The sequence below is a fragment of the Dasypus novemcinctus genome, chromosome 26 (genome assembly GCF_030445035.2).
Source record: "Dasypus novemcinctus isolate mDasNov1 chromosome 26, mDasNov1.1.hap2, whole genome shotgun sequence".
Taxonomy (NCBI): Eukaryota; Metazoa; Chordata; class Mammalia; order Cingulata; family Dasypodidae; genus Dasypus; species Dasypus novemcinctus.
The window spans coordinates 58,770,589-58,789,265 of record NC_080698.1 but is presented as its reverse complement, the minus strand read 5'-3'; the positions used below and the strand labels follow the sequence as shown (position 1 = coordinate 58,789,265).

The window sequence follows — 18,677 nt, the reverse complement described above, 5'->3', positions numbered from 1 at the left end:
AGCCATTAACATTTAATGTTACTATAGAGGCATTACTTTTCTCCATTTTGTCCTTCGATACTCTCATCATATCATTCTGTTGTCTGTCTTTTTACCTTTTAATGTACCCTTCCTAATAATCTTAATTTCTGTACTCTTCTCCAAATCTCACCCTTGTTTTTTCCTTGCAGGCTGCATCACAAACTTTAGTATCTCTTGTAATTCTGGAGTTTCAATAACATATTTCATCAGTTTTTGTTTGTCTGTGAGGACATTGAACTCACCCTCATTTTTGAAGTACAGTTTTACCAGATACGGAATTCTTCTCTCCTGCATGGCTTCTGATGAGAGGTTGGCACTTAGTCTTATCAAGTATCCCTTGTATATGTTGCTTTGCTTTTCTCTTGCTGCTTTCAAAATTCTTTATCTCTAATAAATGTCATTCTGAGTAGTAGCTATCTGCAGGTAGGTCTATTTGGATTTATTCTGTTTGGGGTGCATTGTCTTTGGATATTGATATTTATATCTTTCATAATGTTCAGGAAGTTTCGATCATTATTCCTCAAATACTTTTGTCCCATTTCCAGCCTCTTCTTCTGGGACACTGATCCTGTGTATAAACATTTCCCATTTTCATTCAATTTGCTGAGAGTCAGTTTCATTTTTTCCATTCTGTTATCCTTCTGTTCTCCTGACTTTTCCAGTTCAAATGTTGTGTCTCTGATATCACTAATTCTGTCTAGAGCAATTAAAATCTACTCATATGTGACACTAATGTATTTTTAATCTTATCCATCATGTCTTTCATTCCTATAAGGTCTGTTGCTTTTCTTTGCAGACTTTCAAATTGTTCTTTATGCTCACTCAGTGTCTTCTTAATATCCTTTATTTCTTTTGTCGTATCTTATTAAAATTCTTGGAATTGATTTAGGAGAATTGTGTGATTATCATTTATGAATTGTCTTAAATCCTGTATCTCTTCAGGTCATTTGGGTTGTTTCTTTGGCTGAGTCATCTTTTCCTGTTTCCTAGTATGGCTTGTGATTTTTTGCTGGTGTCTGGCTATCTGAATATGTTGGTAAATTTACTCTGTAGACCAATTTTTCTTTTTTTTTTTTTCACAGCTCTTCTTTGGTATTTGTTTCAACTTATTCTAAGTTCTTAAAATTGTCCCATTGTATGTGCAGGAGAGATAACAAGATCATGAAGATGGTTTTTCCCAGGGTGAGGCCTATCCACTGCATTCTGGATGTGCAATTTCTCCAAGTGTAGGAAACTCTACTGCATAATTTGTGGTAGTGGGGGACTGTATTTGCATTCTCCCCATTTAAAAAAAATCACCCAGCTTAGGTTATAAAAATCAGACCAGGGACTCACCAATGGGGTGCAGATTTTTCTCCCAGGGGTTAGGATACATAGGATGCAGAAAGAACTGGAAACTTTTTTCCCACGTAATTTTCAGATGGACAGGCAGAGGGTGCTCATTAGCACACTTTTCCAGGGAGGTGTTTCAGTCTTGCCTTTCCTGTGTTTTGGTCTGTCCAGAGTTGACATGCTTTTTGGGCTCTGCTGGCCAAAATCACTGAAGAAAAGCCTTGCCACTTCCCCTCCATTTTGTGTTGAAACAGCTGAAACAGAGAAAAATGCCTCTTCCCCTCTCAGTCAGCTGCAGTGAACCAGGGGTTTTACCCCTCCTTATGGTGGGGGAGGAAAGCCCTTCCCAGATACTACAGGCATTTGGTAACTGACATTTGTCGTTTGGGTTCTTCCTCTTACCCCCAGGACTTGTGTAGCACTGTACTGGTTTGCTGACCCCCAAAGCAATTCCCTCAGATAGCTTTTGACTCTTTCTTCATTGTTTTTGTGAGAGAACTGAGCCTTGCCTGCTAAATCTAACACCATCTTCCCACAGTTCCTTCTCATGGTAGTTTTGATTTGAATTTCTCTAATCGCTAATGATCTTGAACAACATTTCAGGATTTTTTTCTCCATTTGTATTTCTTCTTTGGACAACTGCCTTTTCAAGTCTTTTGCCATTTTTAAAATCCAGTAGTTTGTCTTTCTATTGTTGAGTTGTATGATCTCTATATATCACATATATTAAATTCTTACTAGATATGTGATTGCCAAATACTTTCTCCCACTGACTTGCCTGCCTTTTCACCCTTTGACCAAGTCCTTTGTGGTACCGAAGTGTTTAATTTTGAGAGTTCCCATTTATCTATATTTTCCTTTGTTGCTTGTGCTTTTTGTATAAGGTTTAAGAAACTACCACCCACCACAAGATCTTTAAGATGTTTCTCTACAACGTCTTCTAGGATTTTATGGTTGTTGGTTTTATATTTAGGTGCCTGACATTTTTAATTCATTTTTGTACAAGGTGTGAGATAAGGGTCATCTTTCCTTCTTTTGGATATGGCTATTATTTTCCCAGCACCATTTGTTGAATAGACTGTTCTGGTCCAGCTGGGAGGACTCAACAGCCTTGTTAAATGCACTGACTGTAGATGTGAGGGTCCCATTCTGAGTTCTTTATTCAGTTCCATTGGTCATCTGCCTGAATTTATGACAACACTGACTTTATTATATCTCTTGCAGTACTATCTCATGAATGATTTCTTTCTTGAATATCACAAAATGCCTGAAGGAAAGAATCTGTAATTCAGACAACACAATTCTTGAGCTCCTCCTTTTGCCAAGTACTGGTATAAAAGATGACATTGACATACATGATTTCTACTCCTCAGGAGTCAATGACTGGGGGAGTTAATGTCAATAAAAATATGTTATGATGAATGAGTAGATCATACTTTGATGGTAGAAACAAATTTTTGTGAGCCCAGGGTAGGTACTAGTGTTGGACTTGAGTTGAGTATTCAAGAAAATCTTCCAAATTATTAACACCTAAGCTATGAATTGAATGAAATCCATGCTAGATTTTTTTTTTTGTTTTTAAAATTTTATTATTTATGCACCATACACTCCATCCATAATGTACAATCCATAGCTCTCAGCATAACCACATAATTTCACATTCATCAATACAATGAATTTTAGAATATTTTCATTACTCCAAAAAAAAGTTACCCTACTCTTTATTCCCCTTATTAATGCTCTTTAGCATCACTAAGGAACATTTGTTACAGTTGATGAAAATATTACAATATTACTGTTAAGTCAGAATTTGCATTATTTCTATTTTTTCCATATAACACCCTATTATTAGCACCTTGAGCAATGGCATACATTTATTATAGTTCATGAAAGAACACTCTTATATTTGTATTATTAACTACATGCATCATCCACAACAGCATTATGTTATATAGTGCCACATTCATTCTCTGGCTTCCTTTTAATGACATATACAACCATAAATTTCCCCTTTCAACCACAATCACACCCATCTATGAACACTGTTAACTGTAGTCACAATAATTTGCTACCATCACATGTATCCATTTTAAAACCTTTTACAGTCAATATTATTAAAAAGTCTGCATCCATTAAGCTTCAGTTCCCCATTATCTGCCTTCGTTGTGTCTCCTGGTAACTCATGCTCTTGATCTTAGCTCTGTGAGTTTACTTACTATAATCAGTTTACATTAGTTAAACCATTAAAGAGTTGTCCTTTTGCATCTGACTTATTTCATTCAATGTTCTCAAGAGTCATCCATGTCTTGCATCCATCAGACTTCATTGTTTCACCAGTGTCCCTCCCAGTCTGGAAACCATCCACTTCATGATCCATCCAGGTCCTGCTCTTTTATGTACACTTGCCCTAAATAATTTTGGTTCTTCCAAATGGGATTTCAAGAATTATCACTCCCTCAACCCTGACTTTTAGATATTTCTCCCGTACATTCAGATATCATTTGTGCAAATTAAAATCTGTCTCATGAAGGAGTTAATAAGTTTAAGAACTTATTCACTTAAAGTGATCAATGTCACCCATCCTCCAAGTCTAGCCCTAAAAATACCATTCATTAGAAATTAGCAGAAATACACAGATTATAATGTTGTGTGAAGAGACACAATCCTCCTAGGACAAGAGGCTCAGAAAATATAGGGTGGATGGGTGTAAGAGAATATCTGGTTGATCTTTTAAGAAAATGCTTACTAGAATCCTGTCCTACATTAATCATCCTTAGCTGCAACATCCTTCTATTTATATGTAAATAAACATAAGTTTGAAAGCATTGATCATTTTATAAACTGTAAATTTTGCCCTTAAAACTTTATTAATAAGGAAGCAGACTTGGCCCAGAGGATAGGGCATCCATCTACCACATGTGAGGTATGCGGTTCAAACCCCGGGCCTCCTTGACCTGTGTGGAGCTGGCCCATGCGCAGTGCTGATGCGCGCAAGGAGTGCTGTGCCATGCAGGGGTGTCCCCACTTAGGGGAGCCCCATGCACAAGGAATGCGCCCCGTAAGGAGAGCCACCCAGTGGGAAAGAAAATTCAGCCTGCCCAAGAATGGCACTGCACACACGGAGAGCTGACACAACAAGATGACACAACAGAAAGAAACACAGATTCCCGTGCTGCCGACAACAGAAGCAGACAAAGAAGAACACGCAGCAAATAGACACAGAGAACAGACAACTGGGGCAGGGGGGGGGGGGGACAGGGGGGGTGGGGGAGGAGAAATAAAATAAAATGAATAAATCTTTTTTAAAAAACTTTATTAATAATTAACTGTATTCAAGGGACAAAAATGTTAATGTTTCATAAAGAGAAGTAAACACCCATTTTTACCTTAAGTCTAACATAGAAAAATATTTATATAGATTCCCTTATTTTATTGTCACAATAATCCTGTTGATTATGTTTTTTAAAACAATTTAACAAAGGGTATAATTAGAAATTCAGAAAATTTTAACAACATGACCAAATTACATGCCTAGGAAATGACACAGCTAGAATTTGAATACTGCATATCCTGTCTGCCAAGCTTAAGTTTCTGGAGTGTTATGTGCCACACCTAGGCTTTACCTGGATGGTCCCATCTCACATCACTTGTCAGAGGCCACATCCTGTGGTCACCACCACCTCCCTTTTGGCTTGTTCACAGCAGTCTCTTCATGCCTTCATGCCTCTTGCCAAACATCAGTCTCTAACCTCTCTCTCTCTGTCCTCATTTTTACTGTCTAGTTTAATCCAATTACACATTTCAACAGTACAAGTCCAACATTAATTTCTTATGGCCCTCTTACTGACTGCAACATCTCATGATCAAGACCCAAATACCTGCATTTTTCCATGATTGCCTGTGACACATCATGAGATTAGGATATTGTTTCTGGTACAAACTCAAGGTCATTACTCCTAGTGACTATCAAATATATCTGGCAACTCTAGAGTCTTTTTTTTTCTCTACAGTCTTGATAATTAAATTATTGTTCTTGTCTCCATAAGTACATGAAATCTCCATGGCTTTTGATCACACTTACTCTAACATAACACCTCACTTTCAATGGAAAGAATAACCTCCTAATAAGAGATGGATCATCAGTTTTCAAATTATCCTTTCATAACAGATCTTAAATATTCCTTTCAATCATTCACATTGGCTACACCTTTTCTCCTATTAATTGAAAAGTCATGTTACCTCTGACTGAGACCAATGTCCCTACTGAACTCTCCCACTCCTCAATTTTTTGGATAACTATATAACTGATTTTAAATTGAATCACCTAAACCAGAAACTGCTCCCTCTCCTCACAATCCAGCTCATCATTTAAGCTTATTCCATCTATTCCATCATTAAACGAAAACCTCCTCTTAACCTATTTCCCCCCGACATCCAAATCACCTGTCCTTCCCTTCACAATCAAACTCCCAGTCCAGTTACCAATTCCTCATATCCCACTCACCCTATGACTATAAAGACCAACAATGACTCCTCAAAATGAGAGCTGGCTATCATCAACATGGATCTCTCCTTAATAAATCCTTACTTGGGACCAAAGAAGAAATGAACCATGACCTGGTTTTGGAACTTCTTTTTCCTTGCTCTCTCTGAGATGCTATTCTTCTGACTGTTTTCAAATACTCTGGTCATGCCAAAGAATGACTCAAACAACAGTTAGTCTGAACCCTCGCACCCTCTCTTCTCCTTTTTTGTAAACTATCCTTCTATCCTCCCTAATTTATTCAATTATTTTTCATTTCTTCCATTGCTCTTCCTGAATGAAAGTGACAAAACACTAATCTGGAATCCTTTTCTGAGCTATCATTGCTACTTCCTTAATTACATGCACTTTATATGGAATACCTCTCAGAGCATAAACTCTCTCCTAAAACATAAATATTATAACTCCTCTACCCTTGGTTAATGTCTCCACCAGGCATTCAGACACCGATACTTTGCATGTCCCCTCAAACCTACAAAAGACAACTAAACAATGCTATTCTGTCTACACAAATCACTTTTTCACCATTAATTTCCACCCCATTCCACAAACACTGCCTCCTGCCCCACACTCATTTTCTTTCAGTCTTAATTGAAATGAGAATTCCTCAGATATCCTTTCACTGAGCTCCCCCAATGATAGCCCTTACATTCTCTTCCCCCTGGACTTAATTGAAACTAATGTTCCTGTCTGTCTGTCTGTCTGTCTGTTTGTATGTAGATGTGTGTATAGTCTGCCTCCCTTACTGATCTGATCACAGAAGAATCAAACCCTTAATGCTAAGATGAGACATGATTCCCTTTGACCATTATAAATGCATTTTAAATGAGGAGCATATGCTCACAATTACCTAACCTAGCCTCAGAAGACCTACTCAACATACCTGTAGTTGAGTTAAACAGTTTTATTTTGATAAGAATTCATCTAGGGGTTTCTGATGTTGGAGTTTGATGCTGATGCTTTAACCTGGAGACCTGGGAAGAAAGCTCACAGAGGAAAGAGAAGCCAGCCCCAGGAAGAAACGAACCTTGAACCCAGAGAGAAGCAATACCCTAGAAGGGAAGAATTCAGGAAGCCTGAACCCTCACAGCCGTCGGCAGCCATCTTGCTCCAACAAGTGAAAATAGACTCGGTAAGGGAAGTAATCTACGCTTTATGGCCTGGGATCTGTAGGCTCCATCCCAAATAAATAACCTTTATTTTTTTAAAAATCAATTTCTGATAATTTTGTATCAGCACCCCTTTGGCTGACTGATACAACAGATCAAAACAATAATTCAGTCCTTTTTAAAATTGGCATCAGATAATAATTCTATATAAGCTGTGGTAGTTGCTTTAAAAATACCATCTTGAAATATCAAGCACTATAACCCTATCTTCTTGTAAATGCTGGTTATGGGTCCATCATCTTTGAGTTTATTTAAAGCTTTACTGAACCTATTTGTAATGTTGAAATATACAAGCAACATGCACCTTTTCTATCCCTCATCCTCCACTTCACTGTGTAAAGAAGTAGAAGATAATATAGGTTTTTCTCTCAAAATGTCCATTAACCTAGTATTTTCATAAATACTTATCATTCCCATGCTCCAAGAAGTAGATTAAGAGAGTTTGTAAACCATTATTATTTGAATATATTTGTTCTCCATTCAGGAAACTTACTCCCTTCCATGAGGTCTGAGAACCCATATCATAATGGACAAGGTTAAAAAAAAAAAATTTCATCTAAAAAATATAAAAGAAACCCTGGTGAAAATTACCCCAGTTCAAAAAGACTCAGAATAACTGTCCATGTGAAAGCCAGGCCCTGAGCCTCAGCAGACTTGCAACTCCTACCCTCTGGTTTATTGGACTTACCCTGGCCGGCTAACAGGGAGGTGAAGAAGGTCAACCACCACACCAGGGAGCCAAGAATGCCTACAACTGCAAGCAGGAGAATTGCATCCATCATCCCACGTGGAATCTAAGCCCCCTCTTGATGTAGAGGAGGACTGGACATAACCATCCCAGGGTCCACAAGATGGAGGAATAGAGTTTGGATTAGAGTGGATTACTGGTGTTCTGCTATGGAACTATTGTGATTATTAATGGAAGAAATTGTAGCATTGTTGTGGAGAAAGTGGCCACAGCAGCTGCTGAGGGTAGGGAAAGGGAAGAAGAGATAAGTGGGGGATTTTCAGGATTTGGAGTTGTCCTGAATGGTGCTGCAGGGACAGATGCTGGACATTGTGTGGTCTGGTGCTGGGTGGTCTGGGGGAGAGTGTAGACTACAATGTAGACCACTGTCCATGTGGTGCAGGAGTGATCCGAAATGTATTCACCAGGCACAGTGAATGTGCCATGATGATGGAAGACGTTGTTAACGTGGGAGGACTGGGGTGAGGGGGGTGGGGAGGTATGGGGACTTCATATTTTTTTAATGTAACATTTAAAAGAAAATAAAGAAGAAGAAAAAAAGACCCAGAATAGATTGGATAAGTAAAAGATTTCAAGTCTTCCTTGTGATACTGTCACTATACTTGAGATCTCTCAGCTTCTTTCACTAGAATAAAACAAAGTCTCAATGCTGAATTCTCTTTCCTGTGTGTGATAATCTCTTTAGTCATATAATCCTAATAATGCATCCTGATAAACTTGGATGCCAGTCAAGATAAATCTAATCAAGATTTTTATCTCTTTTTAAAACAAGTCATTTTATTAATACATATTAATAAAGCATACAGTTTATCCAAAATGTACCAGCAATGACATTTGCTAAAATCACAGTCATGCATTTATCATTTCAGGCATTATTAGAACATTTTCATTATTTCAATAATGATAATAAAAAACAAGCAGACAAAAAGCAATTCTTCTCAATCTCTCTATGCATCCCTTGCTGAACATAGCTGCTATTTCTGACTCTTCTTGCACAATTATTTATTTATTCACAGATCATAATATCTGTGCAAAGTATAATCAATGGCTATTAGTATAATCACAGTGTTGTGCATTCATCACCACAAAAAATTTTAGGACAATTTCATTACTCCAAAAGAAAATCTCCATACCACCCTCCAGTCCTTCCCCAACTCTCCATAACCACTAATCTAATTTTATCTTTATAAATTGATTTATATCTACATTTTATATAAATTAAATCATATAATATGTGGCACTTTGTGTCTGATTTCTTTCACTTCACATAATTTGGGTTTTTTGGATCTGATATTAACATCCCATAACATTAACATACATTTGTTCAGTTTCAAAGAAAGACAGTTTTATATATGCAGTTTAGCCCATAGTCATATTTTACATGTGTGGTTTTTTTTAAAGATTTTTTATTTATTCCACCCCCACCCCCACCCCACCGTGGCTTGTTCCTTTCTTTGCTGTCTCTTCTCTGTATCTGCTTGTCTCCCTTTGTTGCATCATCTTGCTGTACCAGCTGTCTGGTGCGCGGGCCATCAGCTCTCCATGGCACGTGGGCCAGCTTTGCCTTCACAAGGAGTCCCTGGGACCAGCGAACCACAGCTGCTTCCCCACATGTGTTTTTATTGTGCTATGCAGTCACGGGTTACAGGTTTAGCTTTCCTTTTAGTAATATACATGACCTTAGACTGACCCTGTAAAGCAATTTCATACCCACTTAATAGCACAGCTAGTTAATAATATTATGTTGGGCTTTTACCTTTTCTACTCATTTGCAAAGATTAACACACATTCTTTTTACCAATTCTGCACAAATTAAACCTTACCTTTCATTCTGTAACCTCATTCTATTATCTGTTGACACATATTCAAGCTATTTAACTCTATGGGTTTACACAATATATTTAGATCATAGTAAAACAATCATAGAGTATTTCTCATTTTGTGTCTGTCTTCCTTCACTCAACATAATATCCTCCAGGTTCATTCATGTTGTCATGTATTTTACAACTTCATTTCTTCTTAAAGTTGCCTAATATTCCATTGTGTGAATACACCAGAGTTTGTTTATCCATTCATCAGTTGATGGATACCTGGATGGTTTCCAACTTTTGGCAATTGTGAATAATTCAGCTGTGATCATCAGTATGCAGGTGTCTGTTCCTGTCAGTGCTCTCAGTTCTTCTAAGTATATACCCGATAGTGATACTGTTGGGTTACGTGGCAAAACTATATTCAACTTATTTAGGAAGCACCAGACAGTCCTCTAGAGTGATTGTACCATTCTTCGATACCACCAACTGTGAATAAGTGTTCCTCTCTCTCCACATCTCCTCCAACACTTGTAGTTCTCTGTATCTTTCAAAGTGTCCATTCTAATAGGTGTGAAATAATATCTTATTGTAGCTTTGATTTGCATTTCCCTAATCACTAGTGAAGTTGGACATTTTTTCATGTTGTTTGGGTTTTTTTTTTTGCCATTTGCATTTCTTCTTGGGGAACATGTCTAATCAAGTCTTTGCCCATTTCTTTTGAGCTGTAGCATTTCTATATATATCATGGATAATTAGCCTTATAAGATATGCAATTTCCAAATTTTTCTCCCATTGAATTGGCTACCTTTTCACCCTTTGCTGAAGTCCTTTCAAGTGTAAAGGTGTTTAATTTTGAGGAGGTCCCATTTATCTATTTTTCCTTTTGCTCATGCTTTGGGTGTAATGTCCAAGAAACCAGCACCTACCACAAGGTCTTTAAGATGTTTCCCTAAATATTCTTCTAGTAGTTTTATGGTCTTGGCTTTTACATTTAGGTCTTTGATCCATTTTGAGTTGATTCTTGTATAGGGAGTGAGATATGGATTCTTTTTCATTCTTTTGGTTATGTATAGCTAGTTCTCACAGCACCATTTGTTGAAGAGACTATTTTCTCCTGTTAACATGCATTTGGTAGGTTTGTTGAAAACCAGTCTGCTATTGAGGTGACACTTTATTCCTGGACTTTCAATTCTATTCCACTGATTGATGAGTTTATCTTTATGCCAGTACCATAAAGCTTTGTATGACTATAGCTTTGTATTATGTTTCAAGGTCTGGAGTGAAATTGCTCCCACATCATTCTTGTTTTTTAGAGTACTTTTGGGTTTTCAGGTGCACTTTCCCTTTCAAATGAACTTGATAATTTCCTTGTCTATTTCTGTAAAGTAGGCTGTTTGAATTTTTATTGATATTGTATTGAATCTATAAATCAGTTTGGGTAGGATTGACATCTTCATATTTAGTCTTCTAGTCCATGAATATGGAATGTCTTTCCATTTGTTTATGTCTTCATTGATTACATTTAGCAATGTTTTATAATTTTATGCATTTAAGTCCTGTACTTCTTTGGTATTTGATTCCTAGGTATTTGAGTCTTTTTGTTGCTATGGTAAATGGAATTTTGTCCCTGATTTCCTCCTCAAATTGTGCAATACTAGTGTAGAGAAATATTGCTGATTTTTGAGTGTTGATCTTCTATATGCCACATTGCTGAACTCATTTATTAGCTAAAGTAACTTTGTCATAGGTATTTCAGAGTTTTCTAAGTATAGGATCATGTCATCTGCAAATAGTGAGAGTTTTACTTCCTCTTTTCCTATTTGGATGACTTTTTTTTCTTTTATAATTGCTCTACCTAGAACTTCAAAAACAATTTTGAATAACAGTGGTATCGGTGGGAATCCTTCTCTTTTTCCTGGTCTTGGAGGGAAAGCTTTCACCTTTTCCCATTGAGTACTATTTTAGCTGTGGGTTTCATATATGCCTTTTATTATATTGAGGAATTTTGCTTCTGTTTCTATCAAGAAAGGAGGCTAGATTTTGTCTAATGCCTTTTCTGCATTGATTGAGATGAGCATGTGGTTTCTTCAATTTGTTAATGTGACATATTATGTTAAGTGATTTTCTTTGTTGAACCACCTTTGCACACCAAGAATGAATCTTATCTGGTCATGCTGTATATGTCTTTTCATATGACTTTGGATTCTTTTTGCAAGTATTTTGTTGAGAATTTTTTCATCTATGTTCATTAGGTATATTGGTCTGTAATTTTCTTTTCTTGTATTTTTATCTGGTTTTGGTATTATGTAATGCTGGCCTCATAAAATATGTTGGGTAATTTTCCTTCTCTTCAATTTTTTGTAAGCGTTTAGACAAAATCATGTTAATTCTTTTTGAAATGCTTTATAGAATACACCTGTGAAGCCTCCTGGTTCTGGAATTTTCTTTGCTTGGGGATTGTTGATGATTGATTCAATCTCTTTAAATGTGATTGTTTTAAGTTCTTGTATTTCTTCTGGCATCAGTGTAAGTTGTTTGTGCATTTCTAGAAATTTGTCCATTTCATATAGGTTGTCTAGTGTGTTGGCATATAAATTCTCATGATATCCTCCTTTGATGTTTTTTATTTCTGTAGGGTCAGTCATAACATTCCCCTTTGAGTTTTTATTTCATGCATATTCTCTTTTTTCCTTTATTCATCTTCCTAAGGGTTCATCAATATTATTGATCTTCTCAATGAACTAGCTTTTGGTTTTGTTGATTTTCTACATTTTTTTGTTGTTGTTATTATTGTTCTTCATTTCATTTATTTCTGTTTCAATCTGTATTATTTATTTTCTACTGCTTGCTTTGGGAATGATGTTGCTGCTCTTTTTCTAATTTCTCTAGGTGTTCAATTAGGTATTTGATTTTTAACTCTTTCTTCTTTTTTAATATAGGCATTTAAGGCTATAAATAGCCAAGGTTGGAGAACTACCTCTGAGAATGTTTGAATAACTAGCTACTTAGGTCCAGGCAGGATCCTTTATCACACTGATTCAGTCCATGTTGCAGGAAACACACTACAATCAGGCATTGGCCTGAGAGGGCCATTAAAGAGCACCATCTTCTGGTGGACCAAGGAATTGCAGATGAGGAAAGTAGAAGTAAATAACTGAGAGACTTTTTCTGGCCTTTATATCCTCCCCCACCCAAGGACCTAGGGAGCGAGTCTGCAACCCATTACTGTGTGCAGGGCCCAGATGTGAGTAACAGGGACAATCCTAGAGACACGGAACAGACAGAACCAAGAATCAAAAACAGCAATAACACCCTGCCTCCTACTGCTAAATCCCTACGAAAGAGAGAGAAGGAGAGCATCTGAGTAATTTCATCATCCTAATTAGATGCCTAACATCAGCAAATCACTGCAAGCCTTACTAAGCCAATGGAAGAAATGGCCCAAGAAAAGGAACATATCAAAGCCCCAGGAGAGATGCATGATTTGAGAAAAGTAAGCAACGATGCAACCAAATTTCAAAATCAAATTAATGAGTTGAAAGAAAATATGGCTAAAGAGATAAAGGATGTCAAGAAGACACTGAGTGGGCATGAAGAATTTGAAAACTTGAAGAGAAAAGTAGCATGGGAATGAAAGACAAGAGTTGAGGTTAAAAGAAAAAACATTAGAGGCATACAACAGCTGACTTGAAATGTTAGGAAAAAGAATATATGGTACAGGTGACAGAACAGCTGATACAGAAGAGAGAAAATAACAGAGAGAGAAAAGAATGGAAAAATTTGAGCAGGACCTCAGAGAGCTCACTGAAAACATGAAATACAACAACATATGTAGTTTGGAGTTCAAGAAGGAGAAGACAAGGGAAGGGGTACAGAAAGTATTTGAGGACATAATAGCTAAAAATTTCCCAACTCTTATGAAACTAATAAACTTACATATCCAAGAAGTACAGCATACCCCTATCAAAATAAATGTAAACAGACCAACTCCAAGACACATACTACTCAGAATGTCAAATGTCAAAGGTAAGGAGAAAATTCTTAAAGCAGGAAGGACAAGCAAACCACCACATACGATGGATGCCCAGCAATACTTTGTATGGGATTCTCATCAGACACCTTGGAGGCAAGAAGAAAGTGGAATGACACAATTAGGATACTGAAAGAGAAAAACTGCCACCTGAGAATTCTTTATCCAGCAAACTTGTCCTTCAAATATGAAGGGGAGTTTAAAATATTAACAAACAGAAAATAAGAGAGTTCATTAAAAAACACCTACCTTTGCAGGAAATATTAAAGAAAACCTTACAAACAGAAAGAAAAAGAAAGGAGAGAGATGCTTGAAGGAGAGTATAGAAGAAAGAATAGCAGAAAGGATCATCAAAAGAGTAAAAACACAGACAAAAATAAGATATGCCATATGAAAACCAAAGAATAAAATCATCGAAGCAAGTAATGCATTTACAGTAATATCATTGAATATGAATGGATAAACTCCGCAGTCAAAAGATATAAGCTGACAGAATGAATTTTAAAAAATGAGCCATTCACATGCTGACTACAAGAGACTCACTTTAAACCCAGGGATACAAACAAGCTGTCAGTGAAAGGTTGGAAAAAGATATTCCACACAAATAGTAACCAAAAAATAGCAAGTATGCTACACTAATATCAACAAAACAGACTTTAAATGCAAAAATTTATGAGAGTACAAAAGAATATTACATATTAACAAAAAGGTCAATCCACCAGAAAGAAATAACAGTCATAAATGTCTATGCATGTATTTTGGATACTCCAAAATGTATGAGGCAAACTCTGGCAAAAGTGAAGGAAGAAATAGACATTTCTACAATAGAAGTTGGAGACATCTACACACTGCTCACATCATTAGATAGATCTAGACAGAAGATCAACAAGGAAACAGAACCTGAACAATATGATAAAGAAAGTAGACATAACAGTCATACAGAACATTGCACCCACACTCAGCGGGTCATACATTGTTCTCAAGTATTCATGGATCTTTCTCCATTATAGACCACATTTTAGGTCACAATTCAGGTCTCAATAAATGTAAAAAAAAATTGAAATTATACAAAGCAACTTCTCAGATCATAAAGGTATGAAACTGGAAATCAGGAATAAATGGGAAAGAGGTAAATTTACAAATGTGTCAAGGCTGAACAACACACTCTTAAATAATCAGTGTTTCAAAGAATAAATTGTAAGGGAAATTTGAAATATATTGAGATGAATGAAAATCTGAACACAGCTTATCAAAACTTAAAGGATACAGCACAGGTAGCCCTGAGAAGGAAATTTATAGCCCTAAATGCCTATATTAGAAAAGAAGAAGGAGCTAAAATCAAAGATGTACCCGAACAACTGCAGAGACTAGAAAAAGAGCAACAACCATTCCCAAAGTAAGCAGAAGGAAAGGGATATAATAATAAAGATTAGAGAGAAAAAATTAAATTGAGAATGAAAAATCAAAAGAGAAAATCTAGAAAAGCAAAAGATGGTTCTTTGAGAAGATCAATAAAATTGAAAAATCCCTGGCTGGAATAACGAAGAGAGAAAAAGAAGATGCAAATAAATAAAATAAGAAATGAAAGGGGCAATTGTTTTGTCAGTTTTCACTTAAAAGTTTTCCCCAACTACGAAAGCAAAAAAAAAAATGCAATTAAGGAAAATAGATTAAGTCCTATAAATCTGCCATCCTTCTAAACAGCTCAAAAGGAAAACTTATTCTTTTTTGTAGATTGCAGTTTGGTGGGGTTTGTTCTGCACCGTACAGAACGTGCTACAAATATATCCTTAATGTTCTCTATTTGTAAGAGGCTTGTGATTTACCAGCATGAGTCTCTATGTAAATATAAATATTAGTGCTGAAACTTTATATTCATGGAAAAGAGTAGGTTTTATGGTTTTTTGTGCGTATGTTTCTCTAACACAAAAGGGGAAGCCATCCTGAGTAGATCACTTCAAATCAGACTTAGATGGTTCCCTACAGATTATGAAACACTAAAACATTAAAACAGTTAGTGATACCCAGAATGAATGAAATAGATTCATTACTCCTTTTCCTATAATTATACAATTCTCAGATGTTGTATAATTAATCTTTAGTGACCAAATATTTGGATACATATACTGAAGGACTTCATTGATAGCTATAAGAAAGCTTTCTTGGAAAATACACCTTATATAGGGATATTTATCAGATTTTTAAAATTTAGCTGGGAAAAGGGTTTGAAACTTTTGTGGATATCAGGATTACTTAAGAGTTTTTTTATAACGATGAATTAGTAAAGCTCCACTAAGATACCACAGAAATTCATGTACCTTCAGGAATTGAGAGCAGACTGCATGAGAGTTGAGAAGATGGAACCAGAGAAGGCAGCCAGTTAGCAGTTTGTAGGGCAGAAATGTCATGGTAAATGCAAAGGACCTTCTTCTAATGGTAGTGGAAATCAATTGAAGCGATTTAATGTGGGAAATTACATGCTCATATCTGTTTCTATATGAGTCTTTTGATGGAGAATGGAGTGAAGTAATTAAGAAGGAGATGGTTGACTTAAGAATTAGATGATGGTTCTCTGGCATAGTGTTTTGGTAGTGAAAATAGAAGGAGGCAGGATGGAAGGTTTTTTTTCCAGGAGGTTGTGAAATTGTTTATTGATGACAAATGATAATGAAGTAACCAAAGGCTTCATTTCCCATCTGTATTTTTATCTGGTACCATCATTGAATTTAGATATTCCATAGCATGTGCCAGCAATCATATTTATAAGCAAATAAAATTTCATAAATTTTGCTTGGGTGACCTTTTCTAATGATGAACTCCAGGTCACAGTCCAGTAACTGTCAATCTAACTATACCATGCCCTCTGAAGGCCAAAGGCTTCTCTACCAAACAAGCAGTCTCTGAGATTTTAAATAATTGTTGAATCAAATCTGGCATCACCCAAAAAAAATCTAACTTAACACCATTGAGGGAGTTTATTGAGATGGCTTCAGAGCACACTATTCATACAGCACAATTTTAGAGACATTTATTCAACATCATTTTCAGACTATTACATGAATCAATAACAGCATGGGTACAAAAAGCAAAAATCTACATTAAAATCCATTGTTAGACTGCTTTACATTTTCCACAGAACAGAAACTAAAATAATCATTTTATAATATAATTAGTTATACACATTCACAGTCCTTGAGTTTCTTGGCCATACACATGAGTATTGTCTAAAGAATGTCTTCTATGCAGCAGCTAGGCCCTGCCACCACTGTACTTGTCTGAGTGCACAAGTCTGTTATAATTGTTGCTTCCCCGCCTCTCCTCCCATTCTACTCTTCTGCTAAGATTTGTTCCCTGGCAGTAATTAAAACCTTCTGCCACTGCCATAGCTACTGCTGCTGGATCCCCCATTGCCACCGTGGCTTGGGGGTTTTGTGAAGTACTGACCTCCACCATAATGGCCAGAGCTTCTGTCTCCAAAATTTCTTCCCTTCATGGGTCCAAAATTTTGAAGCCAGATGGTTGTAACTGACAAAATCATTGTAGCTTCCACCACCTCCAGAACTGTTTCCATCATCACTGAGTGCATGATACCCATCTCCAGAGAAACTATGAAAACCACCCCCTTGTCTACCACCAAAGCCAACACAACCTCCATGAACAAAATTGTCATTCCCACCACTACCACCTCCATGGCCAAACTGAAGTTTTCAGTGACCTTTTTGACTGCATGAAGAACTGGTCATCTCTTGCTTAGACAGAGCTTTCTTTACTTCACAGTTGTGGCCATTCACAGAATGGTATTTCTGAATGACATTCTTAAGAACAGAGTCATGGTCATCAAAGGTTGCAAAAGCAAAACCTCTCTTCTTGCCACTGCCTTGGTCAGTCATGATTTCAATCACTTCAGTTTTCCCAGACTACTCTTCAGTGTCTTTTTTAATGCCACTCATAAAGATCTTTTTCACAGTTTAGTGGACATCTAGTTTTTGAGAGTCTTCTCTTGAAACAGCCCTCTTTGGGTCCCCAGCTCTTGCATCCACCTGCATGGCCTTGCATCATGGCTGCATCCACCTCCTCCATGGTGGCATTCGTGACAAGCCTAAAGCCCCCGGAGCACTTGGTGTTTGGATCTCTCATTACCACACAGTCAGTGAGGGATCCCCATTGTTCAAAATTGTCATCAGTTATTTCAGAATCCTCCAATGAAGAGCTTCCACAACTGTTCAGGCTCTTTAGGAGACTCTGACTTAGACATGACCGCAGTGGGAGGTTATACTTTCACAATGCTTCCTCAATGACATACAACACTAGCAAAAAAGGAGTAAGCTAAGAAACGTATCTATCATGGAAGGATTTAAGGAATAAGAAGATAGAGTAAGCAAAAGTCAATTATTTATTTTGTCAGATATCATCGAGCCCTGATTGATGTGTTAGGATTTATGCTAAAGACTGAGCATGCAGTTTTGAAAAGATATTCTCTATCGTGCCCTCAAGGACTACAAAATACAATAGAAATGATGGTTGCATTATAAATTAGGTTAGTATATGTATCTAATAGATCATTGTTGAGAATTAAACTTTGTATTTGGTTGGCAAAAGTGTAGGAGGAAACATATTTTAAAAATTATCACAGAACTGAGATCCCAGAATTAGCCTAGAAACCAGTGCTGAGTAGTACAAGAGTAGAGGGAGAATAACATTCCAAAAAGAGGGGGAGGAATTCATTGATAATTTCATTAGACTGGTGATTAATTGCAGGTTGTTTACCAAAAAGATGAGGTTTGTATCAAGAATTGCTCCAAATTTTAGGCCTCTGTGTAACATTTAATGCCACTTTTTATGGTTTGAATTATTACAGAAGAATGATTTTTGCAAAATCCATCTGACTAGCTTAGGAGGAAAGACTCAGATATCCTGGTGGAGAAATTTGCCTTCCAATCTGGGGCTTAGGTGTGACATTGGGACTACAGAGTTGTGCTTATGAATGAAGGTGATATATCAAAGGACTGAAAGAGGTTGCCAT

General features: G+C 36.7%; 2 pseudogenes; one reads left to right on the top strand and one right to left on the bottom strand.

Moving 5' to 3' along the window:
- The first annotated feature begins 1,156 nt into the window (after positions 1–1,156).
- LOC139437700 (U1 spliceosomal RNA) lies at positions 1,157–1,306 on the top strand (annotated as a pseudogene).
- A 15,709-nt stretch (positions 1,307–17,015) lies between these two features.
- LOC101436932 (heterogeneous nuclear ribonucleoprotein A1-like) lies at positions 17,016–17,909 on the bottom strand (annotated as a pseudogene).
- Positions 17,910–18,677: the final 768 nt, after the last annotated feature.